Consider the following 26,175-nt stretch of genomic DNA (forward strand, 5'->3'; position numbering starts at 1 on the left):
CAGGACCGAGATTCGTCTCCGGTCAATAACCAATAGCGGAACTTGGATGCTCATATTGGTTCCTACATATTCTACGAAGATCTTTATCGGTCAAACCGCATAACAACATACGTTGTTCCCTTTGTCATCGGTATTTTACTTGCCCGAGATTCGATCGTCGGTATCCTCATACCTAGTTCAATCTCGTTACCGACAAGTCTCTTTACTTGTTCCGTAATGCATCATCCCGCAACTAACTCATTAGTCACAATGCTTGCAAGGCTTATAGTGATGTGCATTACCGAGAGGGCCCAGAGATACCTCTCTGACAATCGGAGTGACTAATCCTAATCTCAATCTATGCCAACTCAACAAGCACCATCAAACACACATGTAGATCACCTTTGTAATCACCAAGTTACGTTGTGACGTTTGCTAGCACACAAAGTGTTCCTCCGGTACTCGGGAGTTGCATAATCTCATAGTCAAATCTCATAGTCATAGGAACATGTATAAGTCAGGAAGAAAGCAATAGCAACAAACTAAACGATCATCGTGCTAAGCTAACGGATGGGTCAAGTCAATCATATCATTCTCTAATGATGTGATCCCGTTAATCAAATAACAGCTCATGTCTATGGTTAGGAAACATAACCATCATTGATTCAACGAGCTAGTCAAGTAGAGGCATACTAGTGACACTTTGTTTGTATGTGTATTCACACATGTACTAAGTTTCCAGTTAATACAATTCTAGCATGAATAATAAACATTTATCATGATATAAGGAAATATAAATAACAGCTTTATTATTGCCACTAGGGCATATTTCCTTCAATGGCTATGAAGGGATGGCTTGTTGGATGAGCGACTCCTTTCGTCGAAGGGTTTTCTTATCCTTTGATGGTCCTAGTGTGCGGAATAGAGTTTCACATATTCTTCACCACATGTATTGCTGCTGATGTTGAGGACAAAGTCGGGGACCGTGATGCTTCCAGAAATGTTGAGGATGAAGAGGAGGAAGATGATGCTTTGAAAAAGTTGACATTATAGACGATGAAATAGATGAAGAAGGGGATTCAGTTCCTACTAATGTTGTGGAAGAACTACATCATAAATTTTATGAGGGAAGCGAAGACTTTGACATCATTGAGGGTGAACGAGTTGACGGAGAGATAATAGATCCAGAACATTAAGATAGTGATCCTGATTAAAAGTTGTGTTATTAGCAAGTTGCTTGGCTTGCTTAAGTCGTTGTTGTAATGTCGTATTAGTGGAGAATTCGTTATTGTAGTATCTTATTAGTGGAGACAAATGTTGAAGATCGCAGACATTTTTTTGAATTTGCTGTCATATATTTCTCAAAGTGACGTAAAGTATTTCTGAAATCTATCATGTTTATTTCTGGAAGGGTTTACAAAAATTTCTCAAAGTAATGAGATCATTTCATATAATTCACCAAACGAACAACTGCGGGAGAGCGTATATAAGTACACATCCACCTATAACTGACAGTGCAACTAAATCCCTCCTATGCCTACTCTTAATGGTCTGTTTCAAATTGACGTTCACTGGCTTCCTCTCTTCTTTCATACAAGCTATCTTCTTGTCCTTCTCCATCTATGATTACTATAGCATCAAATTTTCATCGGCCAACTTGTAGATCATGATCCTCGCTCTTCCTTCCATTCTATATTGATCCACTTAAAATATCCATATGTGTCATACCCCTAGGACAGGAAAAGGTGGAGATGATGTGACGCAACTAATGAACAAATCACACATAAAACAAATTTGTTTCATTTTGAACCTCTTTTGAGAAGACCGGAAATCTACGCTCAAAATCAAATCCCTTCGTGCAGACTCTACGACGATGATGGCAGGATGATGATAGGGTGTGGTCGGCCAGTGTGACCACGCATACGAGATCCCTGTCTATTACAAGCTAGCCTCCTTGGTTCTTTAAGTTTGTAGGTAAAGGACGGAATATTGTTCATTTTATGTAAATTATATTCGAACTTCACTGAATTTCTTCGTGTTTGATGAAATTTATTCGGTTTGCTAAAAATTTGTTTAAAATAGATGAATGCACAATGGGATGGCGGGCCTGCATTACTGTGTGTGGACTGGTCAGTTCGCAAACGGATACTGTATCGCTTTCGAGTCAGGATTGTAGATGCCCTAAGTAGTAATGAGTGTTGCGGGTGTACCGCATCATTGCTAGGTTTGTTGTAAACATTTTGCTCCCTTCTATAAAACAAGGCCAATGCTAGGCGTTGGGCGGCCGGCCGGCCCAAAATTTGGTTGTCCGCACACTAGCCATATGATTGGACACCCCCGAGTGGTCGGGGGCCCCTGATTGGATCCCCCCCATGGGTCAACGCGTGGGGCCTTCCTCTTTCTCTCCCTGTTCAAGTCCAACGAACCCCAGCGCGATGTCCGCCCCTCGCCTCGCCTCCTTGTTGTCAGGTTGCAGCACCGCCGCGTGCGTCACCGCACTTCTGCCTCTCGCCCCACGGCCATCGGAATTGAAGCACGACTGCTTATGAAGCTCCAGCTTCTGTCGTTTGCAGCTCTCCACCGGCGGGTTCGAGCACGTGGTCGTCGTAATTGTACCATTCTTAGCGTCACCGCCCTGGATTGCCACCGTCATGGACGTCCACCACCTTGCTCATCAACAAAAACTTAGCACAAAAAGAGTGTTCACCGGTAGTAGCAAAAAACAAAAACAGTTCGAGCAAAAAACGTCACTGGTTCCAGCAAAAAATATGTCGCTGCTGACGGTCACAACAAAAGAATCTCTCCGGATCCAACATCTTTTTTGCTGGTTGTCGCAAAACAAAAAAAGATGGTGCCAACAAAATGACTCGGATGGTTGTCTACTTCCAGCACTAGTCTTATGTGGATGCAGCTTTTTCGTCGTGTGGTTCTAGCAGGAAAAAAATCACCGGCACCGAAGGCCCCCATCTCCCCCGGTGGCAGCTTCTGGTTACGGATTTTTTTCCCGATTAGTTCTAGCAAAAAAACTAGTCCGTTGTAGCACCGAGGTCGTCATCTCCATCACCAGCAGTTGTTGGTCGTAGCTGTTTCTCGCTGCACCACCCGTCACAAACCACCCATGGCCGCCACCACCCAGTTGCAGCACCGCCCCGCCACACTGCCCTACCGTATTTGTGGGAGAGGTAGGAGCCACGTAAGCATTGCAGCCGTGGGGAGTCAGGAGCCGCGGGAGCACTACATCAGGAGCCGCTTGCCGGGAAGATTGTCGTGCGTGGGACGACCATGGCTGGGAGTTTAGATATAGGGGATTGGGAGGAGAGAGATGGGCGGCATGCGTGGTTGCGCCGCATCAAGGAGATCTAAGACGAAGAAGAGAAAGTGGTGCACGTGGGGCCTAGAGCGACATTGCTCGCATGCACGTGTTCAAAGGCACGTTTGCGAGCAAGGCCGCCGACCGAATTTTAGTCGGCTGGCCCATATGAAACATTGAGTTAAATGCACTAGAGGTTTTAATTCTTTTATCGAAGTGTCAGTTTAGTCCTATTTATTTAAAAATGCATGTTTAGGTCCCAATTATGTAGTAAGTGGTTCATCCGGGGTCCCCAACGCCGAACGCCGCTCATGCGACGAAAGACCAGTTGGGGAACGCAGTATTTCAAAAAAATTCCTACGATCACGGAAGATCTATCTATGAGATGCATATCAACAAGAGGGGGAGAGTATGTCTAGGTACCCTTGTAGACCGAAAGAGGAAGCATTATGAAACGTGGTTGATGTAGTCAAACGTCTTCGCGATCCAACCGATCAAGTACCGAACGCACGGCACCTCCGCGATCTGCACACGTTCAGCTCGGTGACGTCCCTCGTACTCTTGATCTAGTTGAGGCCGAGGGAGAGTTTCATCAGCACGACGACGTGATGACAGTGATGATGAAGTTACCGACGCAGGGCTTCGCCTAAGCACTACAATGATATGACCGAGGTGGAATTTTGTGGAGGGGGGCACCGCACACGGCTAAACAATTGTCAACTTGTGTGTCTATGGGGTGCCCCCCTCCCCCATATATAAAGGGGGGAGGAGAAGAGGGCTAGCCCTCATAGGGCGAGCCCAAGGGGGGAGTCCTACTCCTAGTAGGAGTAGGTTTCCCCCCTTCCTAGTTGGAGTAGGAGAAGAAGGAAGAGGGAGAGGGAGAGAAGGAAAGGGGGGCCGGCCCCCCACCCCAATTCGGATTGGGCTTGGGGGCGCCCTCCACTTGGCCGCCTCCTCCTCTCTTCCACTAAGGCCCAATAAGGCCCATTGACCCCCCGGGGGGGTTCCGGTAACCTCCCAGTACTCTAGAAAATGCCCGAACTCATCCGGAACAATTCCGGTGTCCAAACATAGCCTTCCAATATATCGATCTTTATGTCTCGACCATTTCGAGACTCCTTGTCATGTCCGTGATCACATCCGGGACTCCGAACTACATATGGTACATCAAAACACATAAACTCATAATACCGGTCATCATCGAACGTTAAGCGTGCGGACCCTACGGGTTCGAGAACTATGTAGACATGACCGAGACTCATCCCCGGTCAATAACCAATAGCGGAACCTAGATGCTCATATTTGTTCCTACATATTCTACGAAGATCTTTATCGGTCAAACCGCATAACAACATATGTTGTTCCCATTGTCATCGGTATGTTACTTGCCCAAGATCCGATCGTCGGTATCTCAATACCTAGCTCAATCTGGCAAGTCTCTTTACTCGTTCTGTAATGCATCATCCCGCAACTAACTCATTAGTCACATTGCTTGCAAGCCTTATAGTGATGTGCATTACCGAGAGGGCCTAGAGATACCTCTCTGACAATCAGAGTGACAAATTGATACGTCTCCAACGTATCTATAATTTTTGATTGTTCCATGCTATATTATATTCTGTTTTGGACATTATTGGGCTTTATTGTACACTTCTATATTATTTTTGGGACTAACCTATTAACCGGAGGCCCAGCCCAGAATTGTTGTTTTTTGCCCATTTTAGGGTTTCACAGAAAAAGAATATCAAACGGAGTCCAAATGGAATGAAGCCTTCGGGAACGTGATTTTTGGAACGAACATGATCTGGAGGACTTGGACCCTACGTCAAGACATCAACCAGGAGGCCACGAGGTAGGGGCGCGCCTACCCCCTGGGCGCGCCCTCCACCCTCGTGGGCCCCCTATTGCTCCACTGACGTACTCCTTCCTCCTATATATACCTATGTACCCCCAAACTACCAGATACGGAGCCAAAACCCTAATTCCACTGCCATAACTTTCTGTATCCACGAGATCCCATCTTGGGGCCTATTCTCGAGCTCCGCCGGAGGGGGCATCGATCACGGAGGGCTTCTACATCAACACCATAGCCCTTCCGATGAAGTGTGAGTAGTTTACCTCAGACCTACGGGTCCATAGTTATTGGCTGGATGGCTTCTTCTCTCTTTTTGGATCTCAATACAAAGTTCTCCCCCTTTGTTGTGGAGATCTATTCGATGTAATCTTCTTTTGCTGTATGTTTGTTGAGATCGATGAATTGTGGGTTTATGATCAAGTTTATCTATGAACAATATTTGAATCTTCTCTGAATTCTTTTATGTATGATTGGTTATCTTTGCAAGTCTCTTGAATTATCAGTTTGGTTTGGCCTACTAGATTGATCTTTCTTGCAATGGGAGAAGTGCTTAGCTTTGGGTTCAATCTTGCGGTCTCCTTTCCTAGTGACAGTAGGGGCAGCAAGGCACGTATTGTATTGTTGCCATCGAGGATAACAAGATGGAGTTTTTTTCATATTGCATGAGTTTATCCCTCTACATCATGTCATCTTGCTTAAAGCGTTACTCTATTCTCTTGAACTTAATACTCTAGATGCGTGCTGGATAGCGGTCGATGTGTGGAGTAATAGTAGTAGATGCAGGCAGGAGTCGGTCTACTTGTCTCAGACATGATGCATATACATGATCATACCTAGATATTCTCATAACTATGCTCAATTATGTCAATTGCTCAACAGTAATTTGTCAACCCACCATGAATACTTATGCTCTCGAGAGAAGCCACTAGTGAAACCTATGGCCCCCGGGTCTATCTTCCATCATATTAATCTTCCAATATTTAGTTATTTTTATTGCCTTTTATTTTACTTTGCATCTTTATCATAAAAATACCAAAAATATTATCTTATCATATCTATCAGATCTCACTCTCGTAAGTGACCGTGTTTATCCCATTGGTTGCGAGGATTTATTTGTTTGTGTAGGTGCGAGGGACTCGTGTGTGGCCACCTACTGGATTGATACCTTGGTTCTCAAAAACTGAGGGAAACACTTACGCTACTTTGCTGCAACACCCTTTCCTCTTCAAGGGAAAACCAACGCAAGTGCTCAAGAGGTAGCAAGAAGGATTTCTGGCGCTGTTGCCGGGGAGGTCTACGCAAAAGTCAACATACCAAGTACCCATCACAACCCTTATCTCCCGCATTACATTATTTGCCATTTGCCTCTCATTTTCCTCTCCCCCACTTCACCCTTGCCGTTTTATTCGCCCTCTCTCTCTCTATCCTCCCTCTCTTTATCTATTTGCCTCTTTTTGCCCGTTTCTTGTTTGCTTGTGCGTTGGATTGCTTGCTTATTACGATGGCTCAAGATAACACTAAATTGTGTGACTTTACCAATACCAACAACAATTATTTTATTAGCACTCCGATTGCTCCTCTTACCGATGCTGAATCTTGTGAAATTAATGCTGCCTTGCTGAATCTTGTCATGAAAGATTCGTTTTCCGGCCTTCCTAGTGAAGATGCCGCTACTCATCTAAATAGCTTCGTTGATTTGTGTGATATGCAAAAGAAGAAAGATGTGGATAATGATATTGTTAAATTGAAGTTATTTCCTTTTTCGCTTAGAGATCATGCTAAAGCTTGGTTTTCGTCTTTGCCTAAAAATAGTATTGATTCGTGGAATAAGTGCAAAGATGCTTTTATCTCTAAGTACTTTCCTCCCGCTAAGATCATCTCTCTTAGAAACAATATTATGAATTTTAAGAAACTTGATCACGAACATGTTGCACAAGCTTGGGAGAGGATGAAATTAATGATACATAATTGCCCTACGCATGGTTTGAATTTGTGGATGATTATACAAAAAAATTATGCCGGATTGAATTTTGCTTCTTGAAATCTTTTAGACTCGACCGCGGGAGGCACTTTTATGGAAATCACTTTAGGAGAAGCTACTAAACTCCTAGATAATATTATGGTTAATTATTCTCAATGGCACACTAAAAGATCTACTAATAAGAAAGAAATTAATGTTTTGAGTGGAAAGATGGATGAACTTATGAAATTATTTGCTAATAAAAGTGTTTCTTCTGATGCCAATGATATGCCTTTGTCTACTTTGATTGAGAATAATAACGAATCTATGGATGTGAATTTTGTTGGTAGGAATAATTTTGATAACAACGCATATAGAGGAAACTTTAACCCTAGGTTGTATCCTAGTAATTCCTATAATAGTTATGGTAATTCCTACAACAATTCTTATGGAAATTATAATAAGATGCCCTCTGATTTTGATTCTAATATTAAAGAATTTATTACTTCACAAAAGAATTTCAATGCTTTGATTGAAAAAAATTGCTTAAGATTGATTAGTTGGCTAGGAACGTTGATAGAATTTATCTTGATGTTGATTCTTTGAAACTTAGATCTATTCCACCTAAGCATGATACCAATGATTCTCTCAAAGCCATGAGAATTTCCATTGATGAGTGCAAAGAAAGAACCGCTAGGATGCGTTCTAAGAAAGATTGCTTTATAAAAGCGTGTTCTTCTAGTTTCCATGATAATAAAGATGAAGATCTAAAAGTTATTGATGTGTCCCCTATTAAATTTTTGTTTCGCAATATGAATCTTGATAATGATGGGACTGAATATGATCCACCTTTACCTAGAAGGCATTCCCAGAATTCAGAGTCTTTAGATCTTGATGCTAAAATTGTTAAAAGTGGGATTGAAGAAGTCAAAACTTTAAATATTAATGAACCCACTATTTTGGATTTCAAGGAATTTAATTATGACAATTGCTCTTTGATAGATTGTATTTCCTTGTTGCAATCCGTGCTAAATTCTGCTCATGCTTATAATCAAAATAAATCTTTCACTAAACATATCGTTGATGCTTTGATGCAATCTTATGAAGAAAAACTTGAGTTGGAAGTTTCTATCCCTAGAAAACTTTATGATGAGTGGGAACCTACTATTAAAATTAAAATTAAAGATCATGAATGCTATGCTTTGTGTGATTTGCGTGCTAGTGTTTCCACGATTCCAAAGACTTTGTGTGATTTGTTAGGTTTCCATGATTTTGATGATTGCTCTTTAAACTTGCACCTTGCGGATTCCACTATTAAGAAACCTATGGGAAGAATTAATGATGTTCTTATTGTTGCAAATAGGAATTATGTGCCCGTAGATTTTATTGTTCTTGACATAGATTGCAATCCTTCATGTCCTATTATTCTTGGTAGACCTTTCCTTAGAACGATCGGTGCAATTATTGATATGAAGGAAGGAAATATTAGATTCCAATTTCCATTAAGGAAATGCATGGAACACTTTGCTAGAAAGAAAATTAAATTACCTTATGAATCTATTATGAGAGCCACTTATGGATTGCCTACCAAAGATGGCAACACATAGATCTATCCTTGCTTTTTATGCCTAGCTAGGGGCGTTAAACGATAGCGCTTGTTGGGAGGCAACCCAATTTTATTTTTATTCCTTGCTTTTTGCTCCTGTTTAGTAATAAATAATTTATCTAGCCTATGTTTTGGTTGTGTTTTTTTGTGTTTAATTAGTGTTTGTGCCAAGTAGAACCGTTGGGAAGACTTGGGGAAAGTCTTGTTAATCTTGCTGTAAAAGACAGAAACTTTAGTGCTCACGAGAACTGCTGCCATTCTTATTTGGAAAGTACTATTTAGTTAATTCTTTTTGCATATGACTAGCTAATTGCCTGTGCGTTGCAGCGGGAGTATATATAGAAAGTGCCTAACATATATATTTAGGGAAGCATTTCAACTTTTTTATGGGATCCCTTCACTCTCCATCTTCTTCTTCTTCTTCTTCTTCTTCTTCTTCTTCTTCTTCTTCTTCTTCTTCTTCTTCTTCTTCTTCTTCTTCTTCTTCTTCTTCTTCTTCTTCTTCTTCTTCTTCTTCTTCTTCTTCTTCTTCTTCTTCTTCTTCTTCTTCTTCTTCTTCTTCTTGCCGTTAGGATCCTCTACCCACAATCTTCACCTCCCTGATCCTAAATTGTCACCTCTGTCAATGGCGCATCCAACTGGCACCCACACATATTTTGACTTGGAAACATGTAACTATCTCGTTTTGTTAACATAAAGAGAACCAGACATGGATTAGTTAGAAGATGCAATAAAGAAAACAATGATTTACAAAGTTACTATGTGTGCGGGGAAGAGTAGTTTATCTCGGCAATTGTTGTGAAAACCATAGACTGCATACATAATTAAAATGCATCATGTGTAATAATTCCTCTATTCCAGAATATAAGGTACATCAATTTTCATAAAAGTCAAAAGGTTGTAGAATAAAATGTCTACATGTGCAATAATTTTTTAATAAAATATGTAAATACTTTTTACGATGGATCCAATGATACAAATTTGGTATTATAGATATTAAATTTTTTCTAATAACATGATAAAAAATGCACAAGTTAAACTTTTGAAAATAATAATACTATATTTAATTAATAAAATATCATTAATATGTAACAAAATACATACAATTGCAAATTTATGATAAAAGTTTAACCCAAAATACAATTGCTCTAAAATTTCGGGCAGAGTACCTGCTATGTACACATGAGACATGACAATGTTTTGGTTGCACCCAGTCATCCATCCAGACCATTAATCAAAGAAGCAAGCCTTCGGAGACACATTGAGAAGTGCTTCCTTGAAAGAAGCATGTGGAGAACAGTTATCACAAAGACATCCCATGGTGTACCTAGGTATGAACAGAACAATTAGCAAATTCAAAAGCACCACAGAAGCATCATCCCTAGCTCATAATCATTTGCTTAAAAGTACACTGATTTTCACCCGTAAAAGAAGTACACTGATTTCATCATCCACTGCCTATGTTAATTATTAACTCACGCTTAAATGGAGGAATCGACTCACGAACGGTTGGTTTCTCAATCGATAACACATGTTTTTCCATCACATGCATGCATGTAGTTCCTGGACATCAGCTGGATGTTGTGCAAGATTCGCAGTTTTCCAACACACTCGGCCATCATGTGAAACTACCGACCGCAAACAAGAGACGTACGCCGACTTCAGCGGATACATAATGATCATGTCGTTGTCATCGAACAGCTCTTGTAGTGTGCACTGAAACTTGCGGCCACTGTCTTCAGTCGCCTCACTTCATAGCCCATCTTCTTTTGGCCGCCAGGAAATATCACAGATATGCACGCCGGTGCCCCGATAGCCATGGCGGGTTGCTCTCCTCTGAGAGCTCACCGGAGGGGCGGCCCGACGCAAGCAACTTTGCCGACCTGGACGTGGAGGAGTAGGACGTCGTCTCACTGGCCGCCTGCGGCCGGAGTAGCGGCACAACGGCACGGACGGCACTATGGAGGCAGGATTCGCGAACAGGTCAGCCTTGAGTTCGGCGTCTCTGTGATAGTTGATAATACTAATTTTCTTTTGATGTATTCCAGAGGATTGGAGGGTCATACCTGCCTAATGGCATGTCAATCCTCGGCTCCCTAGCCGAGGACGAGGACGTCGACGTATGGTAGCGGGCTGAGGATGAGGGAGATGGGATCTGGAGGAGCCTTCTATTTCGGATGGAGGAGGCGGTGGCTACGAAGCCCTAGGAGTGCGACATGGGGAAGGAACGAAAAAACAGGAGGAGCAGTTATATTATGGAAACAAATCAATGAAAAACCAAAGACCGTAGAGAGGTGGGAAACCATTGTACGTCGGGGTGAGGTTCGACGAAACGTAAGATGGGAGACGGAACACTCCGTTTCTTTTAGGTGGTAGAGATTAATAGATAAATTCCTCACGTCCAGCAATTTATTTTAGAATTTTGGGGGTTCCAGATTTTGCGTTAGCTATAGATTACTACAGACTGTTCTGTTTTTGACAGATTCTGTTTTTTTGTGTGTTGTTTGCTTATTTTGATGAATCTATGGCTAGTAAAATAGTTTATAAACCATAGAGAAGTTGGAATACAGTAGGTTTAACACCAATATAAATAAATAATGAGTTCATTACAGTACCTTGAAGTGGTGTTTTCTTTTCTTTCGCTAACGGAGCTCACGAGATTTTCTACTTTAAGTTTTGTGTTGTGAAGTTTTCAAGTTTTGGGTAAAGATTTGATGGATTATGGAACAAGGAGTGGCAAGAGCCTAAGCTTGGGGATGCCCATGGCACCCACAAGATAATCTAAGGACACCCAAAAGCCAAAGCTTGGGGATTCCCCGGAAGGCATCCCCTCTTTCGTCCACTTCTATCGGTAACTTTACTTGGAGCTATATTTCTATTTACCACATGATATGTGTTTTGCTTGGAGCGTCTTGTATTATTTGAGTCTTTATTTTTTATTTTTTCCACAATCATCCTTGCTTCACACACCTTTTTGAGAGAGACACACATGATTTGAAAATCATTAGAATACTCTATGTGCTTCACTTATATCTTTTAAGTTATATAGTTTTTGCTCTAGTGCTTCACTTATATCTTTTAGAGCACGGTGGTAGATTTTTTTTATAGAAACCATTGTTCTCTCATGCTTCACTTCGATTATTTTGAGAGTCCTACAAAACAGCATGGTAATTTGCTTTAATTATTTGAGGCATTCAAGATTACTAAATAAAATTTTCTTATGAGTGTGTTGAATACTATGAGAAGTTTGAAACTTGATAATTGTTTTGAGATATGGAGATGGTGATATTAGAGTCGTGCTAGTTGACTAGTTGTGAATTTGAGAAATGCTTGTGTTGAGGTTTGTGATTCCCGTAGCATGCACATATGGTGAACTGTTATGTTAAGAAGTCGGAGCATGATGTACTTATTGATTGTCCTCCTTATGAGTGGCGGTTGGGGATGAGCGATGGTCTTTTCCTACCAATCTATCCCCCTAGGAGCATGCGCATTGTACTTTGCTTCGATAACTAATAGATTTTTGCAATAAGTATGTGAGTTCTTTATGACTAATGTTGAGTCCATGGATTATACGCACTATCACCCTTCCAACATTGCTAGCCTCTCTAATACCGCGCACCTTTCGCCGGTATCATACACCCACCATATACCTTCCTCAAAACAGCCACCACACCTACCTATCATGGCATTTCCATAGCCATTCCGAGATATATTGCCATGCAACTTTCCACCGTTCCGTTTATCATGGCATGCTCCATCATTGTCATATTGCTTTGCATGATCATGTAGTTGACATTTTATTTGTGGCAAAGCCACCGTTCATAATTCTTTCATATAAGTCACTCATGCATCATTGCTATCGCGGTACACCACCGGAGGCATTCATATAGAGTCATACTTTGTTCTAGTATCGAGTTGTAATCATTGAGTTGTAAATAAATAGAAGTGTGGTGATCATCATTCATAGAGTATTGTCCCCCCCCCCCAAAAAAAGGGAAGAAAGGACAAAGAAAAAAAAGGCCCAAAAAAGGGGCAATACTACTATCCTTTTTCCACACTTGTGCTTCAAAGTAGCACCATGATCTTCATGATAGAGAGTCTCCTATGTTATCACTTTCATATACTAGTGGGAATTTTTCATTATAGAACTTGTATATTCCAACGATGGGCTTCCTCAAAATGCCCTAGGTCTTCGTGAGCAAGCAAGTTGGATGCACACCCACTTAGTTTCTTTTTGTTGAGCTTTCATATACTTATAGCTCTAGTGCATCCGTTGCATGGCAATCCCTACTCACTCACATTGATATCTATTGATGGGCATCTCCATAGCAAGTTGATACGCCTAGTTGATGTGAGACTATCTTCCCCATTTTTATCTTCTCCACAACCACCATTCTATTCCACATATAGTGTTATGTCCATGGCTCATGCTCATGTATTGCGTGAAGATTGAAAAAGTTTGAGAACATTAAAAGTATGAAACAATTGCTTGGCTTGTCATTGGGGTTGTGCATGATTTGAATACTTTGTGTGGTGAAGATGGAGCATAGCCAGACTATATGATTTTGTAGGGATAACTTTCTTTGGCCATGTTATTTTGAAGAGACATAATTGCTTAGTTAGTATGCTTGAAGTATTATTATTTCTATGTCAATATTAAACTTTTGTCTTGAATCTTTCGGATCTGAATATTCATACCACAATTAAGAGAATTACATTGAAATTATGCCAAGTAGAATTCCACATCAAAAATTCTGTTTTTATCATTTACCTACTCGAGGACGAGCAGGAATTAAGCTTGGGGATGCTTGATACGTCTCCAATGTATCTATAATTTTTTATTGTTCCATGCTATATTATATTCTGTTTTGGACATTATTGGGCTTTATTATACACTTTTATATTATTTTTGGCACTAACCTATTAACTGGAGGCCCGGCCCAGAATTGCTGTTTTTATGCCTATTTTAGGGTTTTGCAGAAAAAGAATATCAAATGGAGTCCAAACGAATGAAACCTTCGGGAACGTGATTTTCGGAATGAACATGATCCAGAGGACTTGGACCCTACGTCAAGACATCAACCAGGAGGCCACGAGGTAGGGGGCGCGCCTACGCCCCTGGGCGCGCCCTCCACCCTCATGGGCCCCCTGTTGCTCCACCGTCGTACTCCTTCCTCCTATATATACCTACGTACCCCCAAACTACCAGATACGGAGCCAAAACCCTAATTCCACCACCGTAACTTTCTGTATCCACGAGATCCCATCTTGGGGCCTGTTCTGGAGCTCCGCCGGAGGGGGCATCGATCACGGAGGGCTTCTACATCAACACCATAGCCCTTCCGATGAAGTGTGAGTAGTTTACCTCAGACCTACGGGTCCATAGTTATTAGCTAGATGGCTTCTTCTCTCTTTTTGGATCTCAATACAAAGTTCTCCCCCTCTCTTGTGGAGATCTATTCGATGTAATCTTCTTTTGCGGTGTGTTTGTTGAGACTGATGAATTGTGGGTTTATGATCAATTTTATTTATGAACAATATTTGAATCTTCCCTAAATTCTTTTATGTATGATTGGTTATCTTTGCAAGTCTCTTTGAATTAGCAGTATGGTTTGTCCTACTAGATTGATCTTTCTTGCAATGGGAGAAGTGCTTAGCTTTGGGTTCAACCTTGCGGTGTCCTTTCCCAGTGACAGTAGGGGCAGCAAGGCACATATTGTATTGTTTCCATCGAGGATAACAAGATGGGGTTTATTTCATATTGCATGAGTTTATCCCTCTACATCATGTCATCTTGCTTAAAGCGTTACTCTATTCTCTTGAACTTAATACTCTAGATGCATGCTGGATAGCGCTCGATGTGTGGAGTAATAGTAGTAGATGCAGGAAGGAGTCAGTCTACTTGCCTCGGACGTGATGCCTATATACATGATCATACCTAGATATTCTCATAACTATGCTCAATTCTGTCAATTGCTCAACAGTAATTTTTCTACCCACCGTGAATACTTATGCTCTCGAGAGAAGCCACTAGTAATACCTATGGCCCCCGGGTCTATCTTCCATCGTATTAGTCTTCCAATACTTAGTTATTTTTATTGCCTTTTATTTTACTTTGCATCTTTATCATAAAAATACCAAAAATATTATCTTATCATATCTATCAGATCTCACTCTCGTAAGTGACCATGTAGGGAGTGACAACCCCTTATCGCGTTGGTTGCGGCGATTTATTTGTTTGTGTAGGTGCGAGGGGCTCATGCGTGGCCTCCTACTGGATTGATACCTTGGTTCACAAAAACTGAGGGAAATACTTACGCTACTTTGCTGCACCACCCTTTCCTCTTCAAGGGCAAACCAATGCAAGTGCTCAAGAGGTAGCACAAATCCAAATCTCGATCTATGCCAACTCGACAAACACCATCGGAGATACCTGTAGAGCATCTTTATAATCACCCAATTACGTTGTGACGTTTGATAGCACATAAGGTGTTCCTCCGGTATTCGGGAGTTGCATAATCTCATAGTCAAAGGAACATGTATAAGTCATGATGAAAGCAGTAGCAATAAAACTAAATGATCATTTATGCTAAGCTAACGGATGGGTCTTGTCTATCACACCATTCTCTAATGATGTGATCCCGTTCATCAAATGACAACAAATGTCTATGGTCAGGAAACTTAACCATCTTTGATTAACGAACTAGTCAAGTAGAGGCATACTAGGGACACTCTGTTTTTTCTATGTATTTACACATGTACTAAGTTTCTGGTTAATACAATTCCAGCATGAATAATAAACATTTATCATGATATAAGGAAATATAAATAACAAGTTTTTTATTGCCTCTAGGGCATATTTCCTTCAGTCTCCCACTTGCACTAGAGTTAATATTCTAGTTCACATCACCATGTGATTTAACACCAATAGTTCACATTTTTATGTGATTAACACCCATAGTTCACATCGCCATGTGACCCATACTCAATTTTTTACTAGAGTCAATAATCTAGTTCACATCGCTATGTGATTAACACCCAAGAGTAATAAGGTATGATCATGTTTTGCTTGTGAGAGAAATTTTAGTCTACGGGTCTGCAACATTCAGATCCGTATGAATTTTGCAAATTTTCTATCTCTACAATGCTCTGCACGGGGCTACTCTAGCTAATCACTCCCACCTTCAATATGTATCTAGATCGAGACTTAGAGTCATCCAAATCGGTGTCAAAGCTTCCATCAACGTAACTCTTTACGACGAATTCTTTGTCACCTCCATAACCGAGAAACATTTCTTTATTCCACTAAGGATAATTTTGACCGATGTTCAGTGATCCACTCCTGGATCACTATTGTACCCTCTTGCCAAACTCATGGTGAGGTACACAATAGGTCTGGTACACAGCATACTGTAACATCCCAAATTTTCAATTTGGAATGTTATACAAATATCATCCATGCATATCATATTTTACTGCATTTCGTTTCGCGATCCTCGAAATCCTAAGCAACTCAAGGACCCTCCGAGAGAATTGGGGATTTCATTGCTTTCATATTTGAATTTTATCAAATATTTAAACGAGGATTTTGTTTTTAATTATTTTTCTCTCCGAAAATATTTCATATGAAAATATATGAGAGGAGATAATATGACTTCTCCAAAATAATTGAAATATTGGAGGAAAAATATTAAAATCAAATATTTGATTTTATTCGGATTTTCTTGCCATTTTATTTGCATTAGAAAAATTGAACATTTTTCAAAATTGCATTTTAGGGCCAAAAAATGTTCATCCTGTTCTAAATATTTTATTTAGACGGTGAAAATTTGTTTTGGTATTTTTAGATTTTTATTTTATTTTCTAGGATTTATTTAAGTTCCAGCGAAATTATTTAAAAAAACTCTCAATGCCCGACTGGGCCGAACCCCAGCCAAGCCGGCCTGCTAGCCCCGCGCCTCGTCTCCGACCTGAAGACCGGGAGGCCGCCGCCGCCGTGACCCCCAGTCCGACCGGGACTCCTCCTCCCCGCGTCGCCTTGCCCCTTGCCCAAGCAGCCCCCCCCCCTCCTTAAATACCCCACCCCGGACCCCCTCCACCACCACCCGAGCCGCCAACCCCGCCGCCTGCCTCGCCCTGCCCCGCAGCGCCGCCGCCGCCGCTTAGCCACGCCGCCGCCGCCCTTTTGCCACGTGCCGCCGCTCGTCGTTGCCGCCCGCGCCGCCACGCGCACCCCGCCGCCGCAGCCCCACCTCACCGGAGCCGCCCCGCCTTGTCGGAGGTATACGCCGCCGCCGTCGCCGTACAGTTTTATTTTAAAACTGATCCGGGTTTTTTTAGAAACCCTAATTTTGTTTTTATAGATCGGTTCGCCAGTTTTTCTCGGTTTAGTTACTTTGCGGACATTCGTCCGTACATTCGTCTTAACGAACGGTTTTTGTTCGTTAGTTACGACAACGAACGTTCGTTCGTTAGCCTGTTCGTCAGTTTTCTTTTTCTCGGATTTTCTGTGATTATTTTCAATCGTGATTTCTGATCCGATTTTCGCGCCTAGATCGCTCGTTCGTTAGCCTGTTCGCTCGTTTATCAGAATCAGACGATTCAAGCGCCTAGATCTTCGTCTCGAAACCCTCTTTATGTTTAATCAACTTGAACAAGATTTTGGTACTATAAAATTTGACTTTAGTTCAGATTAGTAAACGGGTCTTGTTTCTTTTGCAGTTTGAGTTTAGTTGCTCCATTTGGTTTGATTCTTTTTGCAAACCGGAGTTCTTAAGTTGAACTTTCTGGTCAATTCTTCTTATTTGAGTTTTACCCGTGATTCTTTTCTTGATTGCTTGTGTATGCTATTGTTTGTTTGCGATAGAATTCCCGGAGTGCGAAGCGTGCTACTACAAATCCCTAGGTTTTGCGGATCGTCAGCAAGGCAAGTAACACATTGATCATACTCCTTTCATACCCAGTTTTTATGCATTAGTTCCAATCCTCAAACATTGCATGATTAGGATGTGATTAACATGTGGGTTGGGAAGTAGTTGATGAGGTATAACCTATTGCCCTATTATATTCAAACCTTGGGAGTTACTTCTACGTATTGCTTATATTGCTATGCTATGCTCGTAGACGTGGTTTGGGAGAGTGAATCCATGACAGATGTGAGATTGTTAATTAATGGTTCAACTTAAGGTGGCAACTTTAATACACATCTATGTGGATTGCTTGTCGGGCACCTGGAGAACCCAGTGTTGTCCTAGCATATCCTGGAGTACCCGTGTGATCATCCTAAGGTCCGCCACCCAGGCTCAAAGGGAACTGAGATATTTTCATGCTAGAAACTTCCGTGTGCAGCCACAAGCTATTATGGGCTCTAGCATAGTTGAGTAGGTCGCATGAGCTCGTGAAGATGTGGATCAGCAGGTAGAGGGATGTAGGTTTGGTATGGTCTGCCCGGAGTAAAGAGTTAATGTTTCTAAAGACTGTGTCTCGGCCATCCGTTTCTCAAACACCATGTAGTGCGAGAAATCCAACGGAGGCGATCGAGTCTTGTGGGGAAAAGTGCGCAAACCTCTGCAGAGTGTATAATCCAATCATGGTTAGCCGTGTCCCCGGTTATGGACAATCTTGAGTATCTAGTACTTGGAGTATCCTAAGTATCTCATCACTATTAATTAATATTGTTGGGTTGATAATTACTTTAATTGGGATTGAGTTGGAGGAACCTTATCAATGATGTTTCATCTACCATGATAGTTAAATAAAATTTATTCCTTTGTTGTAGGAAAAAATTGGCTTTTCGCAAAAACTATAACCATAGAGCTTTCCACCAGCCAAATATGCATGTAGTGATAGCATTATTCTGTTCTTGCTCTACTGTGTTATATTGCCAGCATATTCCATGTGCTGACCCATTTTCGGGCTGCAACGTATTATGTTGCAGACTTTTCAGACGAGGAGTAAGGTTCGTTAGGTCGTTGCCGTGCAGCTCAGCTATGCCGTTGGAGTTGTTGGACTCACTTTATCTTGCAAGCCTTCCGCTGTTATCGTATTAGATTGCCTTAAGCCATATTTATTGTAATAATTTGTCTTTTGAGACATTCGATGTAATAAGTGTGTGATTTCTACTCTGTTATAAATCCTTTGAGTATTGTGTGTGTCAGCATTACCGATACAGGGATGACACTGAAGCACAAAGACTTGACCGTTTGAGGTCGGGTTGCACAAGATGGTATCAGAGCACACGCTGAGTGTAGGACACGACCATTAAGATAAGCCATAGGTCAGTCTTCTCTACTCATTTCTGACTCCTCTCCTACTTTCTACTCTTTAGGATGGCGGAATTGAAGAACAAGTTTGCACAACCGGGTGAAGACACACCCTTTGGACGCCACTTGAAGGAAGTCACTAGATACTTGAACATCGGAATACCAAGCTTCACCGGGACGTACAATGCCACCTTACTAGAAGAGGAGCACTGGATGATTCAAGTTCAAGTTCCAGGAAGGACGTTCTCGCCAACCACTTAGCCCATATAATTTTCTTTTGAAGCACCCACCTGGAGTCTAGGCAAGAGCATGGCAGCCCACATTACCATGGGACGCATTGGATAAGTCTACAACAAGGATATTAAGGACACTATCTATCAGATATGTGGGCGCCGAGATGAGCAATGGGAGATAATCAGCACCAAGAAGGATAGGTCCATTGCAGCTTTCATCTAGGAGTTAAACCAGCACATTAGACGCCAGGAGAATCAGATGTGCGCAGACATGATAGATTTGAAGAAGGCGAAGACAAGGATCATCGAGCTAGAAGAAGAACTCAAGTCTACACGCGATGGATATGAGGAGGAAATTGCAACATTATTGGAGAAGAACAATGACCTGATAAAGAAAATCGGTGTATTCATGGGAGACCCCACGCCGGGAGGAGAGGACAACGATTCCACTTGCCCGGAGAACTACATCATCATCGATGGCACCGACTCCGACCCCAGTGATGATGACTTCGAAGACGAAGCTGGAGCAGACACCATGGAGTCTTCCACCGATCAAAATTTCTAGATGACCACCAAATGATAGTAGTATTCCCCCATGTATATAGTAGTAGTTGAGCACTTTTACGATAGTTCTAGACCATTTGTATGCCCTTGCTTGATTGATTGAGTGAAATGATTGTGTTTGTCTCATGTGCATATGGGTAGTGCTTTCTCACTAGACCCCTTTTCTATTCTAATCTCTCCCCTCTAAACCCGCCAGATGCCTCCGAGATGTGACACCGGATTTGCCTTCCCGCCAGAGCTCACTCAGTTGATCCAGCAACAGAATGCCTTGATGCAATTTTTAGTCCAAAACCAAGGCAACAACAACAACCCGCCTCCAGTTGACAACTTAGCTCGCTTTCTGAGGTTGCAGCCGCCGGTGTTTTCCAGTAGCACCGAGCCTATAGTTGCTGATGATTGGCTACGCCATATTGGAAGGGAGTTGACCACCGCAAGTTGCACAGATGCTGAGAAGGTGTGCTTTGCCGCACATCAATTGGATGGACCAGTAACCTCATGGTGGGAGAATTACACGACCACTTTCCCCATAGCCAACGTCACTTGGGATCAGTTTCAGCAAGCTTTCCGCACCGCCCATGTCTCAACTGGAGCTATGAATATGAAGAAGCGTGAGTTTTGCAACTTACGCCAGGGGAACCGTACTGTAGCTCAGTACGTGGATGAGTTTAGTAAGTTATCCCGCTATGCCCCGGATGATGTGGCCACAGATGCCGCGAAGCAGGAGAAGTTTATGGAAGGGCTGAATGATGAGATGAGCATGCAGTTGATGGTGGCAACATTCAACAACTACCAGGAGTTGGTAGATAAGGCTCTGATGATTGAAGGGAAGCAGCAGCAAATTGAGAGCCGTAAGAGGAAGTATGGGCAAGGGAGGTATAACTCAGGAGCTCAGCAGAAGCCTCGCCTAACCCCGAACTCGGGAGGACTTGTTCATAACCATGGAGGTCATAACCACACTGGAGGAAGTTCGCATAACCACAATGGTTCTAAGAATGGGACTAGGAACGGAGCAAACAACAATCAGAACCGCCCCAATCCAGCCACACCCGCCAAGAGAGATCTAAGTCACATTACTTGCTTTAAGTGCGGGAAGACTGGACACTATGCCATGGAGTGCCCTGAAGCAAAGAATGGAAATGGCAATGGGAGCGCTGGGAAGAAGCCCAACCCATTCAACAAAGGACAAGTGAACCACGTTAACGTGGAGGAGGTTGAAGAGCAGCCAGACGCGGTTATAGGTAAGTTTTTGGTTAAGTCATTTACCGCCCTTGTTCTTTTTGATACTGGTGCATCGCATTCATACATATCAAGGGAATTCGTGGATAAGTTTAAACTACCAACCCAAACCCTTAGGACCCCTCTGTTAGTGAGTTCACCTGGAGCAGAGTATATGGCTAGTCAATGGTGCGACCAGATACCCTTAACCATTGGTAGCCATGTTTTTCCGTCCGACCTAATAATCTTGGAGTCACAAGGATTGGATGTGATATTAGGCATGGACTGGATTTCAAAGTATGGAGGAAGCATTGACTGTGCTAGTAAGTCGATTTATCTCACCACCCCGGAGGGGAAAAGGATTAAGTATGTATCTAGGCATGCGCCTAGGAGGAGTCAAGTAAATACCCTCATGGGAGTTGTTCAGGAGGAAGTGCCTGTAGTGAAGGATTGCCCGGATGTTTTTCCAGAGGAGTTACCAGGCATGCCACCAGATCGAGACATCGAGTTTTTGATAGAGCTATTGCTAGGTAAAGGGCCAATATCAAAGAGACCCTATCGGATGCCCGCAAATGATCTGGAGGAGATTAAGAAACAGATCAAGGAGTTATTGGAGAAATGTTACATTCGACGGAGTCCATCACCATGGGGAGCCCAGTGCTTTTGGTTGAGAAGAAGGATAAGTCTCTAAGAATGGTTGTTGATTATCGTGCGTTGAATGAGGTGACGATCAAGAACAAATACCCACTACCGATGATCAATGATTTGTTCGACCAACTGGAAGGAGCCTAGGTGTTTTCAAAGATTGATCTGCAATCAGGATATCACCAGTTAAAAGTACGAGAGAAGGATATACCAAAGACAGCATTCACCACACGGTACGGGTTGTATGAATATACGGTCGTGTCGTTTGGACTAACTAACGCCCCTGCCTACTTCATGAGCATGATGAACAAAGTGTTCATGGAATATTTGGATAAGTTTGTTGTGGTGTTCGTTGATGATATAATGGTATACTCAAAGAATGATGAGGAGCACAAGGAGCATTTGCTTTTAGTTCTCAAGAAACTCAGGGAACATCAGTTGTATGCCAAGTTCAGCAAATGCGAGTTTTGGTTGAAGGAAGTCGGATTCCTTGGACATGTTATATCAGGAGAAGGTATAGCGGTACACCCCACCAAGGTTCAGTCGGTCACTGAATGGTTGGCACCCACTTCAGTTAGCGAGATCCGCAGTTTTCTTGGACTCGCGGGATACTACCGAAGATTCATTGAGAATTTTTCCAAGATTGCGAAGCCAATGACGGAGTTATTGAAGAAGGATACTAAATTTAAATGGACGGAAGAATGTGAGGCAAGTTTTTAGGAGTTAAAGAAACGTTTGACCACAGCCCCAGTGCTGATTTTGCCGGATATACGCAAGGATTTTCAAGTGTATTGCAATGCCTCTCGCCTAGGACTTGGAAGTGTGCTTATGCAGGACGGAAGAGTTGTTTTGTATGCCTCGCGACAACTAAAACCGCACGAATTAAATTATGCCACGCATGATTTGGAGTTAGCAGCCGTAGTGCATGCGTTAAAGACTTGGAGACATTATCTTATTGGAAACCGTTGTGATGTGTACACGGATCATAAGAGTTTGAAGTACATTTTCACACAGAAGGAGTTGAACCTTAGGTAGATGAGATGGTTGGAGCTTATAAAGGATTATGACATGAAGCTTCAGTATCATCCAGGCAAGGCCAATGTCATAGCAGACGCTTTGAGTCGGAAGAGTTATGCTAACACCCTAGTGAGCACAGGATTACCAAAGGAGTTAGCAGAGGATCTCAGAGAACTTCGATTGGAGATTGTTCCTATAGGTTTTATTGCAACAATGGAGGTTCGGTCTACATTGTTAGGAAAGATTCGAGAAGCTCGGAAGGATGACAAAGAGATTGTCGAGATAAAAGAGAGAATGAGCAAAGGAAAGGCTAAAGGTTTTCGTGAGGATGAGCACGACACCTTATGGTTTGAGGACCGTGTTTATGTGCCCAATAACACAGAGATCAGGAAGTTAATACTTCAGGAGGCTCATGACTCACCATACTCGATACACCCCGGAAACACCAAGATGTATTTGGATTTGAAGGAACTTTCTGGTGGACAGGTATGAAGAAGGATATTGCCGAGTATGTAGCCGTATGTGATGTATGTTAGAGAGTGAAGGCAGAACATCAAAAGCCAGCAGGATTGTTACAGCCTATGCCGATACCCGAATGGAAGTGGGATAAACTTGGCATGGATTTTATCACCGGATCGCCCAGGACCAAATCAGGATATGATTCTATATGGGTAGTAGTTGATCGTTTGACCAAAGTAGCTCACTTTATCCCAGTGAAAACCACCTATACAAGTGTAAAGTTGGACAAGATATATATTACCAGGATCGTATGTCTGCATGGAGTTCCGAGGACCATCGTATCAGATAGAGGAACATAGTTTACTTCAAAGTTTTGGCATCAGCTGCACCAAATTTTGGGGACAAGGTTGGAGTTCAGTACATCATTCCACCCGCAGACAGATGGACAGACTGAGAGAGTCCACCAGATTCTGGAGGACATGTTGAGGGCATGTGCGCTAGATTATGGATCTAGTTGGGATGACAATTTGCCCTACGCGGAGTTCTCATACAACAATAGCTACCAAGCCAGTCTGAAGATGGCACCGTTCGAAGCCCTATATGGACGAAGGTGCAGAACACCGTTGATGTGGGATGAAGTCGGAGACCGACAGTTGTTTGGACCAGATTTGATCAGGGAGTCTGAAGAGAAAGTTAAGCTGATCCGAGATAGACTGAAGGTAGCTTAGTCCAGGCAGAAGAGTTATGCAGATTCGAAACACAAGGAGGTTACCTATGAAATTGGAGATAGAGCATATCTGTGAGTTTCACCCTTGCGAGGAGTGAAACGTTTTGGAGTTAAGGGAAAATTAGCCCCGAGATTTGTTGGACCGTATCGTGTTTTGGAATGTATGGGAGAAGTTGCCTACAAGTTGGAGTTACCTGAAGGACTGTTAGGAGTTCATGATGTATTTCATGTTTCACAGTTGAAGAAGTGTCATGCTGATACGGCCGATATACCGTTAAGAGATATAGTACCCTTGGAGGTGATTCAATTGGACATTGATTTGACCTATGAGGAGAAGCCAGTCAGGATTCTTGAATTCGCCAGCTGAGTCACCCGCAACAAGGTTATCAAGTTTTGCAAAGTTCAGTGGAGCCACCATACCGAGGATGAAGCCACCTGGGAATGAGAGGATGATCTTCGCAAAGACCACCCACACCTATTTTCTAGCCAACCCGAATCTCGAGGGCGAGATTCATCTTAAGGGGGTAGGTTTGTAACATCCCAAAATTTCAATTTGGAATGTTATACATAGATCATCCATGCATATCATATTTTACTGCATTTCATTTCGCGATCCTCGAAATCCTAAGCAACTCAAGGACCCTCGGAGAGAATTGGGGATTTCGTTGCTTTCACATTTGAATTTTATCAAATATTGAAACGAGGATTTTGGTTTTAATTATTTTTCTCTCCCAAAATATTTCATATGAAAATATATGAGAGGAGATAATATGACTTCTCCAAAATAATTGAAATATTGGAGGAAAATATTAAAATCAAATATTTGATTTTATTCAGATTTTATTGCCATTTTATTTGCATTAGAAACATTGCACATTTTTCAAAATTGCATTTTAGGGCCAAAAAATGTTCATCCCGTTCTAAATATTTTATTTAGACGGTGAAAATTTGGTTCGGTATTTTTAGATTTTTATTTTATTTTCTAGGATTTATTTAAGTTCTGGCGAAATTATTTAAAAAAACTCTCAGCGTCCGACTGGGCCAAAGCCCAGCCGAGCCGGCCCGCTAGCCCCGCGCCTCGTCTCCGACCTAGAGACCGAGAGGCCGCCGCCGTGACCCCCAGTCCGGCCGGGACTCCTCCTCCCCGCGCCGCCTTGCCCCTTCCCCAAGAAGCCCCCCTCCCTCCTTAAATACCCCACCCCGGACCCCCTCCACCACCACCCGAGCCGCCAACCCCGCCGCCTGCCTCGCCCCGCCCCGCAGCGCCGCCACCGCCGCTTAGCCACTCCGCCGCCCTTTTGTCGCGCGCCGTTGCCACCCGCACAACCCGCCGCCGCAGCCCCACCTTGCCGGAGCCGCCCCGCCTCACCGGAGCCTCGCCGGAGGTATACGCCGCTGCCTATGCCGTACGGTTTTATTTTAAAATCGATCTGGTTTTTTAGAAACCCTAATTTCGTTTTTATAGATCGGTTCGCCGATTTTTCTCGGTTTAGTTACTTTGCGGATGTTCGTCCATACGTTCGTCTTAATGAACGGTTTTCGCTCGTTAGTTACAGACAACGAATGTTCATTCTTTAGCATGTTCGTCAGTTTTCTTTTTCTCAGATTTTCTGCAATTATTTTCAATCGTGATTTCTGATCCGATTTTCGTTTTAGTTTATCTTTTCGCTCGTTTATCGTAATCAGGCGATTCAAGCGCCTAGATCTTCGTCTCGAAACCCTCTTTCTGTTTAATCAACTTGAAATAGATTTTGGTACTGTAAAATTTGACTTTAGTTCAGATTAGTAAACGGAACTTGTTTCTTTCGTAGTTTGAGTTTAGTTGCTCCGTTTGATTTGATTCTTTTTGCAAACCGGAGTTCTTAAGTTGAACTTTCTGGTCAATTCTTCTTATTTGAGTTTTACCCGTGCTTCTTTGCTTGATTGCTTATGTATGCTATTGTTTGTTTGTGATAGAACTCCCGGAGTACGAAGTGTGCTACTACGAGTCCCTAGGTTTTGCGGGTCGTCAGCAAGGCAAGTAACACATTGATCATACACCTTTCATACCCAGTTTTTATGCATTAGCTCCAATCCTGAAACATTGCATGATTAGGATGTGATTAACATGTGGGTTGGGAAGTAGTTGATGAGGTATAACCTATTGCCATGTTATATTCAAACCTTGGGAGTTACTTCTACGTATTGCTTATATTGATATGCTATGCTCGTAGACATGGTTTGGGAGAGTGAATCCATGACAGATGTGAGATTTTTATTAAGGGTTCAACTTAAGGTGGCAACTTTAATACACATCTGGGTGGATTGCTTGCACCTGGAGAACCCAGTGTTGTCCTAGGATAT

The sequence above is a fragment of the Triticum aestivum genome, chromosome 2A (genome assembly GCF_018294505.1).
Source record: "Triticum aestivum cultivar Chinese Spring chromosome 2A, IWGSC CS RefSeq v2.1, whole genome shotgun sequence".
Taxonomy (NCBI): Eukaryota; Viridiplantae; Streptophyta; class Magnoliopsida; order Poales; family Poaceae; genus Triticum; species Triticum aestivum.